The 14,603-nt window shown below is 42.6% G+C and overlaps 1 long non-coding RNA gene across 1 annotated transcript; it reads left to right on the top strand.

Annotated features, from left to right (window-relative positions):
* Positions 1-392: 392 nt before the first annotated feature.
* Positions 393-3,683, top strand: LOC135324387 (uncharacterized). The gene is made up of 2 exons (XR_010385728.1): positions 393-786; positions 3,374-3,683. It is a non-coding gene; the product is annotated as an uncharacterized LOC135324387 (long non-coding RNA).
* Positions 3,684-14,603: the final 10,920 nt, after the last annotated feature.

Here is a 14,603-nt window from a genome sequence, read left to right as displayed (position 1 = left end):
TGTCAATCTGCCAGTCAATCTGTGCATGTCTCTTCCCCGCACATGTTCTTTTTCTTTTGAGGAGAGTGATCTGATCTGTCCTGATCTGCTAAATCCTATATCTACACCTAGCAAAGCTGCAGCTTGTACTCTTCTTTCCCAGAGATATGCTGTCAAGGGAATTCTACAGAGAAGGCCAGGATCCCAACAAGAGTGAAGCAAGCTGTGCCCATGGCAATGTCACTGAGAAGCATCCTACCTTGGTGGGTTTATGCTCATGGCTGATAGCAGACCTGGAGGAAACTGGCTGAATACTCAAGCTTGAATTTAATAAAACCATAACTAAATGCATCAACCAAATCAGTTGGGTTTACAAGGAGGAAGAAGGACTTCAGACCCTCATTAAGATATAGTTTTAAATATTTTTTGCTTATTGCAAAAAAAAGATCACTGTGCTGCAAGGCATGCTCATTTAGCTGAAGCAGCTCACCACCACAAACTTCCTTTCACAAACTCCTGGATTTCCTTCATGCTTTTTCATTCCTCTCCCGGGAAATACAATTGTCTCTTAGATGTCAGCGTTTAGATAAAATGATGATAAATGCTATACAAAAGACAAAGGAATCCAGAATACATGTGATGGGAAAGAATTAGTCCTTTGCAACTCATGGTGATTAGAAGTTTCATAGTACTTCTGGAAATCATTGGTGTGGTCACTCTCCTCTCCTGGCCAAACTTCAAGCAAGACAGCATGCTGCCAGCTTTACCTTACATGGCTTTCTACGGACTGGGAATGCCAAATACCAGGTTAGCTACAGTAGTGTTAGCAGCATCACTGAACATAATCTGTTCATTCCTATTTGTATGGATGCTACTTTTCCCCTCACTTCTTTTTCTTCCATGTTAGGCACTGACAGTGCTTGTTCAGTCCCACCCCAGAGGAGGCTGGATGACAGTTAATGCTCACATAGAGGTGTGACCTGTAAATAAGTGATTATTCCCGCAAAGAGTAACATGTCTTCAATACAAATCACACCTTCTGCTATCGTAGCCTCTCATGTACCTTCATACGTCTTATATACCTCTCACAAACCTTTCTGACCCGGCGGTTGTTAGGACATTTGATCGCGTTTGCTCTCTCTGCATCTCTACCCCAAAGGCAGGGTGGCACTGTCCCAAGTAAAGCAAGAGGCGACACTGGGCAGGCCAGGGGCAAGCGATGTCACTGCTGGGCTGAGTGGGGACCACCTCTGCTGGGTGGCCGGAGCTGCTCCGGGGAAACCAGGGAGGCACGTTCTCTTGCCCTGCTGACATCTCTTCTGCTGCCCTCCTCCACGTAGTCTCCTCAGCATATAGATTTTTGGATGTGTGTTTTACAGCACCTCTTCTTTTAGCACTGTGTGCCCACCCTTCCCTTGAATTACTCCGATGGACCTTGTTTCAGGGAGCAGTTTGACCTTCCCTTTCATGCTGTTGTGACACCTACACCTAGCACTTATTATCAATATTCACTGCCCTGTGCTCCTCTCATCAAATTGCCTCCTACATGCAGGAACAATGCCTGTTTCTCTCTAAAGCTGCAGTGACGTGCATGTGTGTGGCCCTGGGTGAGTTTTGCAAGGGGGGCTCCCTCTAACACTGCATAAACTAGGGCTCACATCCCAAGGGCTCCTCAGCAAGGTCCGACACTTGCAAACTTCATGACTATTACAAATAATCATGGAGGAGAGGATTGTAAAGTTTTTTTGTTGCTCAAATAATGTTGCAATCAGGTAGTTCTGAGAGATGCTGACTTACTCAAAACCTCATTATAGTGCTCTGAAGTATGCAAAGGAAATAGAGTTAAAAGAAAAAAATACTGGTATGTAGATGCTACTGGTCAAACAGTATATATTTCCCTCCATTGTGATAACATGAATACAAAAAAATGACAGTTTGACAGACATCAGCCATAATGTGCTTCCACCGCTATCTCCAGGTTTCATGTTTATGTGCATTTGTTTATGGACATTCAGAAATTTCTCCACAGTGACCTTTTTCCACTGCTTTTTGGAGTTTAACATTTTTTCCTGCCATTTTGCTCCTGGTATTATTCTTCCTGTTTTCTCTTGAGGCATTATGTTATCTATTCACTGCTTCATAGGATTTCCTCCCTGTTCACTCCTGTGCTTATTTTAGCTGCCTTTTCCTTCCTCTTTCTTGCTTTCTCTATCCATTTCCTATATATGCCTATGTCTTCCTTGCTTTCCTCCACATGTAGGGAGCCTGTTGTCTCCCTAGAAAACTCTAATAGCTATTTGGATATTGTGATGTGAATGTGATTCATCAAAAATGTCTAGAAACCAAAGCAGTTTCAGCCTCATGAACAGTGCCCTCATCTAGTTAGGACAACTGCAACATTTGCCACCAGTTACCACATTTTTTTTACCCTAGAATAGGAAATCATTCCCACTAGGAATGCTTAGGTTGCCCTGATGTAGTTTCTCTCGCCTTTTTCCTCCTTGGCTCTCCAAAAGGACACACCTTTCTGTTAAATCCCACAGATTTTATAATAATTGCTATACAGGCATACCCGCTGTGTTTGAACTAAAGTGTGCAAATCTTCTTTATAGTGTATGGCTAATAGTACTGCTCCTGCATACCCTGGTACTGTAACTGAGAAAACATATGTAGTCCATTTTGCATAGCAAGCAACAGTGTACTTTTTATTTCAACCAAGTCCAGCAGGATTCAATACCTATAAACTACAGCAGTGTGTGTATCTTCCAGTAAAATGTATTGCTTTATTGGGAAGGATAACCTTTCTGAAAGAGGAGGAATGTAAAGTTTTATCAAGATTATTAAAGGAGACTAGTCAAAAGGATATCACTATCTATAAAAACTGATGAAAAACTGCAGATGTCTTTTCCGTTGTGCTTTCTAATCCCCTGCAGTCACGGCACCTTGTAACTACATGGAGGTAGCTGAAATGCAGGAAGAGAATGGGGAAGTAAACATAAATATACAGGCTGAAACAGTAACTCCCCCCATACGAGGGAGTATGGAGAAAGTATTTTTCCACTACAATTTGAATTTAGCAAGCTTTTTAATTTTTTACTTGTTTATTTTCTTTTCTTTGGTTTTATTGAGAACTGAGGGCCTGATCCAACACTGTTCTGTCACTAGTCAAATCTCCAGTGAGTTTAGTGGGGTTTAGAGTCCTCTCTAAGCACAGATGGAGACACAATGGTCACTTGCAGCAGATAAGGATTCACTCAGTAGCATTACAGGGTGCCCTTAAGATACGATTGATCCCTAAATGTCAGTATACTAAAGCTTGAATATGTTGTATTGTTATTACATCCACAACCTAATCTCCAAGTTTTGGGGGTTTGTTTTTTTCTTTTATTTGCAGCTACTATATGCCTTACAGTGGCCTGTGTAGAAATACCTAAAACGCAGCTGGATGTCGATAGGTCCGGTGACATGGTGTTACACCGAAAGGAGCTTTAGACTACCCAAGATGCTGGCAGGATTCTTAGCTTCTTTCATAAAGGAGAGTAAGCTAAAGTTATGCTCAGATATCCTTAGGATTCAGCAATCAACAATCCAAAGCAAGGCAAGCCTGAAAAGAAGGATCATCCTTAATCCACTGTTTATGACTGCGCATTGCTAGAGACACAGGAGCGCTCTTTATTTTGCATTAAAAAAGAAACGGTTTTCAACCAGTGGTCTGTGGGTCCTTGAGTGTGCATGTGTGTGTGAGAATGTATGTGATTTTTAAGGGGTCCTAAAATGATGACTGAGCTAAACAGGTACATATAAGTTATATATCCATCTACATATATATGAAATCTCTAAGGGGTCTATACCCCCTCTTAAAAATGTGAAGGTCTGTAGAAAAGGTTTTTGAAAAAGACTGAAACAAAGGGACTGGCTGATTTAAGGAACTGGATCCCATTAGGAGACGGGTCATGAACTAGACAGGATTTCAAGTGCCATCCAGTATTCATGGATTTGCGGTGATGGAGAATTGCTGGTCTGTAATTGGGGTTACAACTGGAAAATTTCAGTACCTGGTGATTTAACTCCATCCCAGGAAACCTCTGAGTGCAGGATAGCGTCAAGGAGTGAAAGTGGATGTCTTTTTGCTTTCCAGTTCTCTGTGGCTTGAACCAAATCCCCAAAAGGATTGAATGTATTCTGCTACAACCACTGCCAAAGCCATCACCTTTAGACCCAGATCAGTACTGAACAGATACAAAAAGCAGTCTGTGAAATGATTGCTCCAGAAAAGGGCTCAGTTATGTTGTTAAAAGTGTCCGAAGTAGCCTCCTGCCATGGATCATTCTTCGTTCCTTCTTTCAGTATATCTAAAACGTCAGACTCCAGAGCTGGCCTCTCACATGCACGACATCGAACGGAGCGGGCATTGTTGGCAGGTATTGTTTTAATGAATGGTTTAAAGACAGAGTTCAAGTGTTTAATTTTCTGCTCTTTATTGGTTTAAGCTGAACCTTCTGTAGTATTTTAATCTATATGGTATGTCTTAATATCATCCAGCTAGACTGAAAGAGAATTGGCATGTTTTCAAACACAGCACTATGAAATAAACCCTTCTCAGGTGTTATCCAGTGCTTTTAAAAAGTCATTCATTCCCTTTCCTCAAAGCTTGGATCTGAGCACGCACCTATACAACTGGGATGAATTTTTATAAAATGTGTTTGATATATCTGCCAAGTCTCCTCTTTACAGAAACTTTGCTTCAGAGATCTTGTGAATGATTTGAACATGTCTGAAGCTTTTTAAAGGCTGATGCGCTATTTAGCCAGTATTTAAGCAGCTCACAAGATGTTCAGCATAACCAGAAGAAATGTATTTTAAGACGACAACGAAACAGCTTGGGTAGAGTAGTGCAATGTTTCAGCTTTTAATTAGCATTCTGGATGGGAAACCTCTGGAGCAATTGTCAAGAACGGTGGTCTGGTCCCTGGGAATGACCTGCCCTCAAGTTCCCTGCCTCAGTTTCCTCACAGGGAGACAAGAACAACCACTGTCCTCCTTCACCTCGCACAGGATCCCAAGCTGTGTCCCAGTTCCCGAAGCCAGCGGCACACAGGCACCTCTACTCTCCCGGAGCAAGATGGCCATACAGGTTTGCCAGCACAGATTTCTTTGTAAGACCGGTCCGCAATGTTTGCCAAGCAGCTAAAGAGAGTATGAGCACCTGCAACAGCTGCCCAGGCGGCCGACTGCCCTGACCCTACAAGCTGCATCCCAAGGTTTCCCACACGGCTGAGAGCCGCAGAGTCAGAGGCAGCGGAGGGCAGTGCACACGCAGGGGGAGGGCTCTCCCGGAGGGGTTCGCAGCTGGGAACCCCTGGCAGGGACAACGACTGCTGGGAGCGCTGGCTCCAGCCCAAGCCGCCCCAGGTGGTGCCGGCCTCCCAGCACCCCCAGCCCGCCGCCACGCAGGGCCGGCTCCCTCCCGTTGCTGGGGACACAGCTCCCCAGCTGCCCCTCGGCCGGGCGTTTGCCTGCACCTGGGTGGAGGCGAACTCGAACTGCCTGGGAGCTGCTACGGCCCAAGAGCGGCCGTAGGACAGCGTCGTTCCAGCAGGCGGGCTCCCTACCTGAGCTGCTTGGCGCCGGAAGTAGAAATAAATGTTTATCTTACTACGTAAAGAATAGCAGACCCTGGGTTCACAGGGTCATAAACAGAGCAAAAACCAGGAAGATGCCCACGTTAATGTGCAACACGAACCAGAGCTGCTTTCAGATTACTGTCGTCTTTGCTCGGCCTGGGCTTTTAAGGCCATCTCCCTCTGGGAAGCTGCATAATTCGGTTAGAAGATTCACTTTGACTCAAGACCTCATTTATCTTTGGAAGGTGATACAATAAATCACAGTTTTGTAAGCAACAGTACAAGACGGTTGCTCTGTCCTCCACCTTGCTCATTGATCAGTCTGACAAGTGCACATCTGTCTCCCAGATTTGGAGCTGGTCTTTGCCCCTTGGCAGCTGGACTGCAGGAGTGTAAGAGCCAAGCGACTGAAATAGAAATAACACCAAGTAGGAAACTGAAGTCATTTCACTAAGTACAGCAACTGGAAAATGCATGTGCGGAGAGAGACCATGTGTAACCCAAAATTGTGCTTGTGAATAAATATTTCAGTTACCATTCTTGCTCTGAGTTTATTGCTGGCAATGGTCCTGTGCTAAACAGTGGTGTCATTGAAGCTGAGCTTAATACTCAAGTTCAGTTGAAAAAGGACAGAGGTGCAAGTTTCTGCCAATTTTAACAAGAGCTTAGCAAATGAGTGTGGCATCCTCTACAGATCCTGCATTTTGGGTTTGTTTTGCAAAGTAAGTCAGGCAAGTGGGATTAGCCTGCAAGGCATCTCTATCAGCAAGCATAGTTTCTTCTACAAGCACTCCTCAAGAAACAACCAGCTGGAATTTATGGGTTTTGTAAATCATGATGTCTTCATTCTCTTGCCCATTCTATCTTGTTGGATAGGATTTGACTGGGTTTTTTTCCAATACCTGGACAAAATACAGTTAAGTTGTAGAGCTGCTCACCATAAGATGTAATGCATGCAAAAACATATGTTTAAGCTGTGACTAAATAAAATCATGGAAGAGAAATCCACCAAGGGCTATTAAATACAAAAACACTCCTTTGACTCTGAAAATCCACAAACTGGTGGATACTAGGACCATACGGATATGCTTGCTCTATTGCTTTACACTTTGGTAGGCATACTGGCCACTGCTGAGGACAGAATAATGGAGTAGATGGACTTTTGCACACCCAAATGGTGCTTCTTATATTTCTACATTCTTAAGTTGCTTTTGCAATGGTCTTCTGGAATTATTCCACTCTATAGGTACATATGTCATATGTGCACTCTGTATAGAACTGGGCATCTTAGTAGATCGATGTTAACATGGAAGAAATGGACAGATTTTTTTGTCTTATCCATGGGAACTACACACCCAAGTATCTTATAACTCTCACATAAGTGAGAACTTTGTAAAACATGCTATGTCTCTGCTGTGTATCACACAACTCTCTATGAATGAGTCTATTTACTCAGAAAGAAACAGGTCTGGACTAAGAAAGGCTTCATGAATCTCGAGTGTACAAGTTACTTCTAGACATATGTATGTTCAAATAGCACTCTCTGTTTTGTCAATTTGTCTAATGCTTGAAAATCGATATGTCACTTTGTCTTGATAAAGGCTAAGTGCAGATAATGGATTAATCAGATTATTGGCCTGTAATGAAAATGGTCCCAGGAGGGCACAGATGCATCTAGGATTTGGGACTGCCCAGCAACAGCTGAAAATACTTTTCTTTTTGATACACAGATCATGACCTGACATCTTAATGTAGTGATCCAGTATACGGTTTACGGTGGCGTTCTAGAGGGATCATCATTACAGGTTGGTTATTTTTTGAATCTCAGGGAAGATAAATAGCTTGTCCCAGTATCATTCAGTATATAAATGTTTCAGTCTTCCTGGATTAGCACCTTTGTGTTATTAGTGACAGGCAATAAGTGTCATGGCAAGAGCTTTCTTCCTCATTTTAAGCAATTCAGACATTGTATCCTGCGGATGAAATGACCAGTATTTGCTTTAAAGCATTTTTCAATACTGTTTCCCTGTTTACTGTTTTTGACTTCCAATCAGTGGACTATTTCTGTGAGATTCACAAGCAGCAACAAAAAAGCAATCCAGCTACCAGCAGGCTTGAATTCCCTCTACATGAGCTGCGTGCCTGGAAGAGCCTGGGGAGCTCTGCAAATCAAGACATCAGAGGGTCAGGTTGTGTCACCTCAGCTAGAACGGTGTGAAAACTTATGAAGTGCTGGTCTTTCTCCAAAAGCAACCCCTGTGCTTCTTAAAACGGACTGAGGAACTGGCTTACCGATTAGTTCAATACTAAAGCAACTGGGGAGAAGCAGGAAGGGCTACGCTGTGGTTTGTTAAACTTTGCTCAATATAGGCAACTGCATACGGAAATTGATTCCTTCCCTCTGTTTTAGCTGTTAATGCATAAAACAGTGCAAACATTCATGACCTAACGTCTGGACAAGGAACTTTCCTGCTCTCTCACTTCTTTCTTTCAGTCTGGAACTCACGGTTATTTTTGTTCACACTACTGCAAAATACAATAAATAGAACAAGGGAAAAAAACTAATTTAGGCAGCCAGTGTAATGTAAAAGATCTTTTTTATACTCTTTGACATAGCAAATATTCAGGGCCAAAATCTGAGCCTTGCTAAAAGTGAAAGCAGGGTGAATAAGAATTTTAATTAAAAAAAATCATGAATAATTTATTTGTACAGTAATTCCCACATTGGCCAGATGAATTATTCACAATGAATAATTAATCCAGCACCATTAAATAATTTTAAATCATTGAAACCCCTGTGCCAGGCTGCCAATATATCTCTTCTAAAATCATGATCACTGTAGAATGGTGTGATCATTTGCAGCATTAGTTCTGAATATTGAAGTTGTACTTTTAAACTTCTGACCCTAGTTACGGGCAGAATAGGCCAGTACAGGCTCAGGAACTGCATATATATAAATCAGGGTCTTTCTACTGAAGTGAAGCAATCTGAATTCCCTAGGAAGTGCATGAATGTTCTTCATTTTTATATGTAGGTCCTCATTTGTATCACCAGAACTGCTAGATCATACCACAGATGTACTTGGTCATTAAGTTCAGCTGTGTGAAGCTACAAGATCAACCTTTCTCCATCCCTTCAGGACCTCACACCATCTCTGTTTTCTTCTACTAGAGCAGAATTACCCAGGGAAAAGTATTTACGGGTCTGCCCTGTAGGTTAATGAGCACCTTGCTAAGCAGCCGAATTTAGTGTGGACAGTCTCAGCAGCGTTTGTGATGTGTGGCAGAGGGTAGGATCAGGCCTTTATTTTGTCAGGACACCATCTAACCTCTAGTATTACGATACTTTATTTAAAAATATGTCAGAGCAAAACCATTAGATAAATAAGCAGTTCCTGTTTGCTAGCAAAGGAATATTGTCAAACTTATTCAGCAATTTGGATCAGATGCTGAATGTCTGTGGTCATAATCTCAAATTCCTGTTTATTTTCAGTGAATCAGCTAATCAGCTGTTTCTCCTTTTTCTGCCATAAAAATGAATAGTTTCACAGGACTCGGTTTCCTTAGACATTGTACTTGTTGTGAGCAGAAGGGCATAAGTCACTTCTTGTCTTCCTTGATCCTCAGGTCGTGAAAATCACTCTGATCACTTGTTTATCCACTTCCTTCACCCTGAATGTCCTTTACAGCCTACCTAAATGATTAGACTTACAACGACAAAAAATGCACCGGCCATTCTCATCCTGTCTTGCAGAAGAATTAAATGTGAGAAATAAGCATTTAGTTTAATATCTTCTGAAGGGCAGCTAAACAGTATATGGGAACAATATTTGCCAGTATTTTTGAAAGGCCAGCTATCAAAACACACTGAAGTAAGCTAATAATAAACTATATGTGCCACTGAGATTATGTACTCTCCTCCTCTATCATATGCAGCTCAGTTTAAGCATTTTTGTCAGTGTCTTTTCCTAATGGGGGCAAAGTCATTTCTCTTTTTTTTTTGACAATAAACAGAATCCCAGCCTGATTGTATATGAGGAAATTTCCCTCGGGACTGCGTACAGCAGCAGCAGACGGGGCTATTGTTTCCTGTGACATGACAGTAATGGAGCAGGGGAATATACAGCCTCTGGCCACAGGGCACTGCTGTTTTCGTGCTGTAATCTCTTCCAGTGCAGTCTCCCAACGCACAAGGAAAAATGTCTTTTTCCAAAGAGGCTAAAGTGTTTTGGAGTGTACGTACTTAAACAAGACACTCGGGCATTGCTGGAAAAGTTATCTGAAGTGGTCCTGTGTTATGTTTTACCTGCTCTGTATTGAGGGTTAGTTTTTTACTGGGGTCAGGGGAAAGCATACAGGTCGCGCTAGCTAGGCCAGGACTAATGTATTCAGTAGTGTCGCAGGATGTTCCCGGGCACCGGCATTTTATCACCTGTGCTGTTAGATAGTTAGATCCGTTCTCTGCAAGGTTTTGGCCCAAACCGAGTAACCCACTCCCAGCATTTCCTGGATGTGGTTATTTCCTAGGGACCTTTCCCGCACAAGCAGTCTGGTTGTGGCCAGTCTGTTTGGGAGGGTGAGAGGGGTTAATAGATAGATATGCATTCTCCTCAGAGGCAGAAAAAGATCTCTATCATGTACAGTTTACCAGTATAGATGTAACCGCTGTGTCTAGCCCATCCCTTAATGATTTCCATAATTGTGATCTTCAGATTTTTTGATAACAATAGCAGGCGGCTACAAATGATGCTATGGCCCCTGTATCTCCTCCAGAGGATTCACAGTTCACAGCGCCTCGCTGTCTGCACAGACTCCTGAGTTAACACTGGGCCAAAGCCAACTTTTCAGTCTTCCTTCTCAAGGTGACACAAGTGACGTGCAAGACCATCTCTCGCCACCAGCCCTTTCCACCAGGGTGATGGAACTGGTAAGCGCCAAAGTGTGACGTGGGAGCCAGCAGATACGGCTCTCCTGGCAGCCCGCACAGGAAAACAGAACTTGCCCTTGGAAAAAAAAAAAAAAAAATGGAGTGCTGACAAGTTCTAGTGACTTTGGAATAAAATGTAAAGCGCTCTTTTCCTGGATGGGAAGACAGAACAAATGCCGTCAACAGCAGCTTGATCCCATTTCCAATGAAGTCAATAGGAGTTTTGTTCTTCATTTCTTTATGACCAGACTGCATACATGGCATGAAACATTCTTACAAATATTGGTTACATGGTTGTTGCTTTTCCAAAGTTTGCTCTGCAGCTCTTCAGACACAGTTGTGCCAAACACTTTTAACAATCTATGTTGTATCAGAACCCAGCAAGGGGTGCAAGTTCACAAAAAAGGGAATGGGAAGTAGACAGTCTTCTTCAGCCATTGCCTCATTCACGTCAATCAGCAGGGTTCCTACAGAAATAAATAAATTTAAAAAATTAATAGGGAAGGACTACCTTCTTTCTTAGGCACTTTCAAAGTGCCTTGTTATTTAAGCAGTTGGGCAATGTTCTTTTCCTGGTCTTTCCTCTCTCCCTTTTTTGCCCTCCGTGTTTTCCTTTCATTCTTTAACCATACATCAGACCATGCAAAAACAAGAAAAGAGAAGAAGAGCTGCCTATGGAGCAAAAAGGAAAACAAAAGACCGTTGGGGTGGTGAATGAAGGGAATCAGGAACAGCGGATTTCAGCTGTAAATTGGAACAGCCTGTAACCTCATACCTCCAGACTGCACAGCAAGGGGTCACATGGTGCAACCCTGCACGTTCCAGTGAAAGAGAAACCCATGACTCCTGCCACCAGGAAATGTTGACACAACGGAGTGACGAAGAAAAAAAAGCGTGAATGTTAGTCACCGTCCATACTAGATGCATTGCAGACTAGGTCATGCAAGTGTTTTTCACACAGACACCAACTGCTTTTTTTTTTCTTGAAAAGGCTCTGTGACAATCAGACAAAATGCTTGTCAGTGCATGAAATAAAATAACATCTTCCACAAATAAATTGAAAAGAAACATTTTGAGCTTATAGTGTGGTTGTATCCTGTGAACAGCGAGCAGGTTTATTGCAAATAAGGAGGCATTGCGGAGAAGTGCCAGGACAGATTGGACACGTGTCTTCCTGCTCCGGTTGCTGTCGTTATTCAAGTTTTAACAGAATTTAAAATGCCCATGAAGGGTGTTAATCCTGTATTCAAGGATTCTCTCGTGACATAGAAAACCCTGAACAATGAACTGCCTGTGTGACTACATCAAGCACTTCGATAAAGAAAACGTCACTAGTGGAAGCAGAAGTTATGGGTATGCGGCAGATTTGGTTAGATTCAGTTAGAGGGAGTTACTAGCCCAGGCGCGGGCTCTGCGGAGCGAGCCGAGGCGAGGGAAGGGCGAGCGAGCTGTGCGCTTTGCCTGGGATGAACAGGGTGAGGAGAGGGCTGGAAAGAGGCGGGAGCAGATGTGGGGCCACACCGAGCGTTGGTGGTACGGAGGGTCCTTCCACCCCTCCGCGGTGGCAAGTGCGGCGGGGTCCCGCTGCAGGCAGTGGGGCGCTGGGCGCTGCCGGCAGGGCGGTTCGCACGCGAGGTGGTGAGGATGGCTCTGCGAATGCGGTGCCGCTGAGCCTGTACCCCTGCCTTTGCATCCCAGCCTGGTGCTAAATCTCCTACAGCCACCTTTGCTTTCAGACCAGATTTTATTCTCACTTATGTATTCCTCTATTAGCAGCAATTCATTTCCCATGATGTCCCCGTTTCCCAAGATAGCATGTGGCTCAACACCGTTGCGTTATTCAAAACACAGAATTCTAGTATTTTGAAATTTTTCATATATAAAGCTTTGTGGCAGTTCTGTGAAGAGGAAGAGTATTCTCTCTCAGAGTTAAGAAATTTGGGGGAAAAAAAATAAGGCATATTTAGCCATTGGTTTTTGATATTTGCATTTTTAGGTCAGGTTGCAAGAAGGAACAGAACTCCCGTGGAGTTTCCACAGTAGGAACTGTGGGCCCTGAGGATGTGTGGAAATGGTCCCCTCACTAGAGCACTTCACCCAAAGATATGGAGTAAATCAGTGCCAGTTAGGATTAGAAGGCAGGATTTCTAAAATCTTCATCTCCATATTTAACTGCATCTTATTATCTATTTCCTCCATTTTAGAACAAGCACTTGCGGAGGATCCATGGATCTACGCATTTTGCACATGATGCTAAACTTGTCAGAATAGCTGGGTTTTATTTTGAACTGGTATGTGAGAGTTCATGTATAAACTAAATTTGAGTTGCTCCCCTTCCGCTCCTGCATACTGTCACACTGACGGCTGGAGTCCTCGGCTCCCTCAGCTGATAGGATGTGATGCTTCCTTTCTGTTCGGAAAGGATGCAGGTAAGCACGAACGTGATAGAAGCTCACACATTCCTGTGAAGGCAGGTGACCTTCACTGATTTCTGGGTAATGGAAAGGGAAGGTTTCACAGCTGAGAGATCGCAGACAGAAGTAAGCACAAGTACGCAGGCATTATTCACTGTGATGCTGAGGGAGGAAATCCAGTCTGCCTCTAACATTTGAAAGCTAAAGGTCACATTCAAAATATTTTCAGGTTATTAATAAACTCAAGGTTCTTACATCTGCTATAAGCCCCAAATGTATAAAATATTCTGCTTTGAATATGTACATTAAAATACACAGTTCTTGCCATTACCAGTGTAATTGAGGTGTCCCAGTGTGTTGAGAAACACCCCATTTGGAGTCCCTTATCTTTCTAATTAAACTGAAATGGGTTTCTGTGGGGATGGGGTTAACATCTACTACTCCAAATGGCGGAAAACTATCGAATTATTGAATCTATTTTAAATTTCACTCAGAGAAACAAGTAGAAAAACCCACTACCAATCTGTTCTTGCTAAAAATAATTTTTGTTGTTAATTTGGGATTTTAATGCTAAAAGATTTTCTCAAAAGCTGATTTTATTTATTTTGCTGGTATATCATGCTCACTAAGATACTGCACATTTTTATTCTGGGAAAGGCTTGTCCTCTTTTACCTTTAGGCGATAGCCTGTCAGTGTAATTCCACTGTTACTATTTCACCTATTGAATAGTTTGCATTGTTTTCACCTTAATGGTTTAACTATCACAATTAAAAATGGCAGTTTTTAAAAAGATATCAGCTTGTCTTTATTTATATTTTGCCTCCTTTTATTTGACAAATGCATTTATTTCCCTTCCAGAGTAAGAATTTCAGGACAGGCACACAGAATCCATCATGTGAGGCTAATATTAGAAATATGGCAATACTTTAGGGACTCTCAAGACATTTTTGTTTGCAAAAAAAAAAAAGAAATCAAACAGAAGCCTTCCACAGTTTAATGGCCTAAAAAATTAAATTAACTTCATTCATTATGGAAGGGCTACTTAGACTGCATATCCCCCAGAGATTCTGGCCTCTTTACCAGTTATTCTGGTAATTTCTTATGATTTGGACACCTGTTCTACGGACACACAGTTCAGATTATCATCCTTATTTCATTTAGTGCACTAAATGGCAGACAGATGGTGGCTTGTTATAAACCTTTTAGGAATTTGAACCCAAAGTGAGAAACAAAGTGTGCTTTTCTCAGTTGTTGAGAGCATGAACTGCATGCATACCATGTAAATGCAGTACGAAACAGCTATAACATTTTCCTCTAGTGTTACAGATGTTTCCTTGCCTTACTCTTTAAGGTAATGTAATGAGTTCATCCAGGAACAAATTCTAGTGTCATTTCCTTTTGAAAATGAATATCAATTTCTTTGCTATAGAAACGGTGAAGCATCTGAAAGCACCTCCACATAGGGCAGTAGGAGAATACCTGTGCTCTGAAAGCCCTGCACTGTGCTGGCCTTCCTTGCTGTGCTTCACGCACACGACTGCCTGCCATCGGCACCCTACCTGCCTCTTCCAATAGAAGTATTAGTTAACAAAAGCCTAAGCAAGTGTTAGAGACTTGCAACCCTTCCCACTCTGCTCTTTCCTCCCGACTCTTTAACT

This window comes from Dromaius novaehollandiae, chromosome W (genome assembly GCF_036370855.1).
Source record: "Dromaius novaehollandiae isolate bDroNov1 chromosome W, bDroNov1.hap1, whole genome shotgun sequence".
NCBI lineage: Eukaryota > Metazoa > Chordata > Aves > Casuariiformes > Dromaiidae > Dromaius > Dromaius novaehollandiae.
Note: the sequence above shows the minus strand (reverse complement) of the source record. Positions and strands in the feature narration are given on the sequence as shown.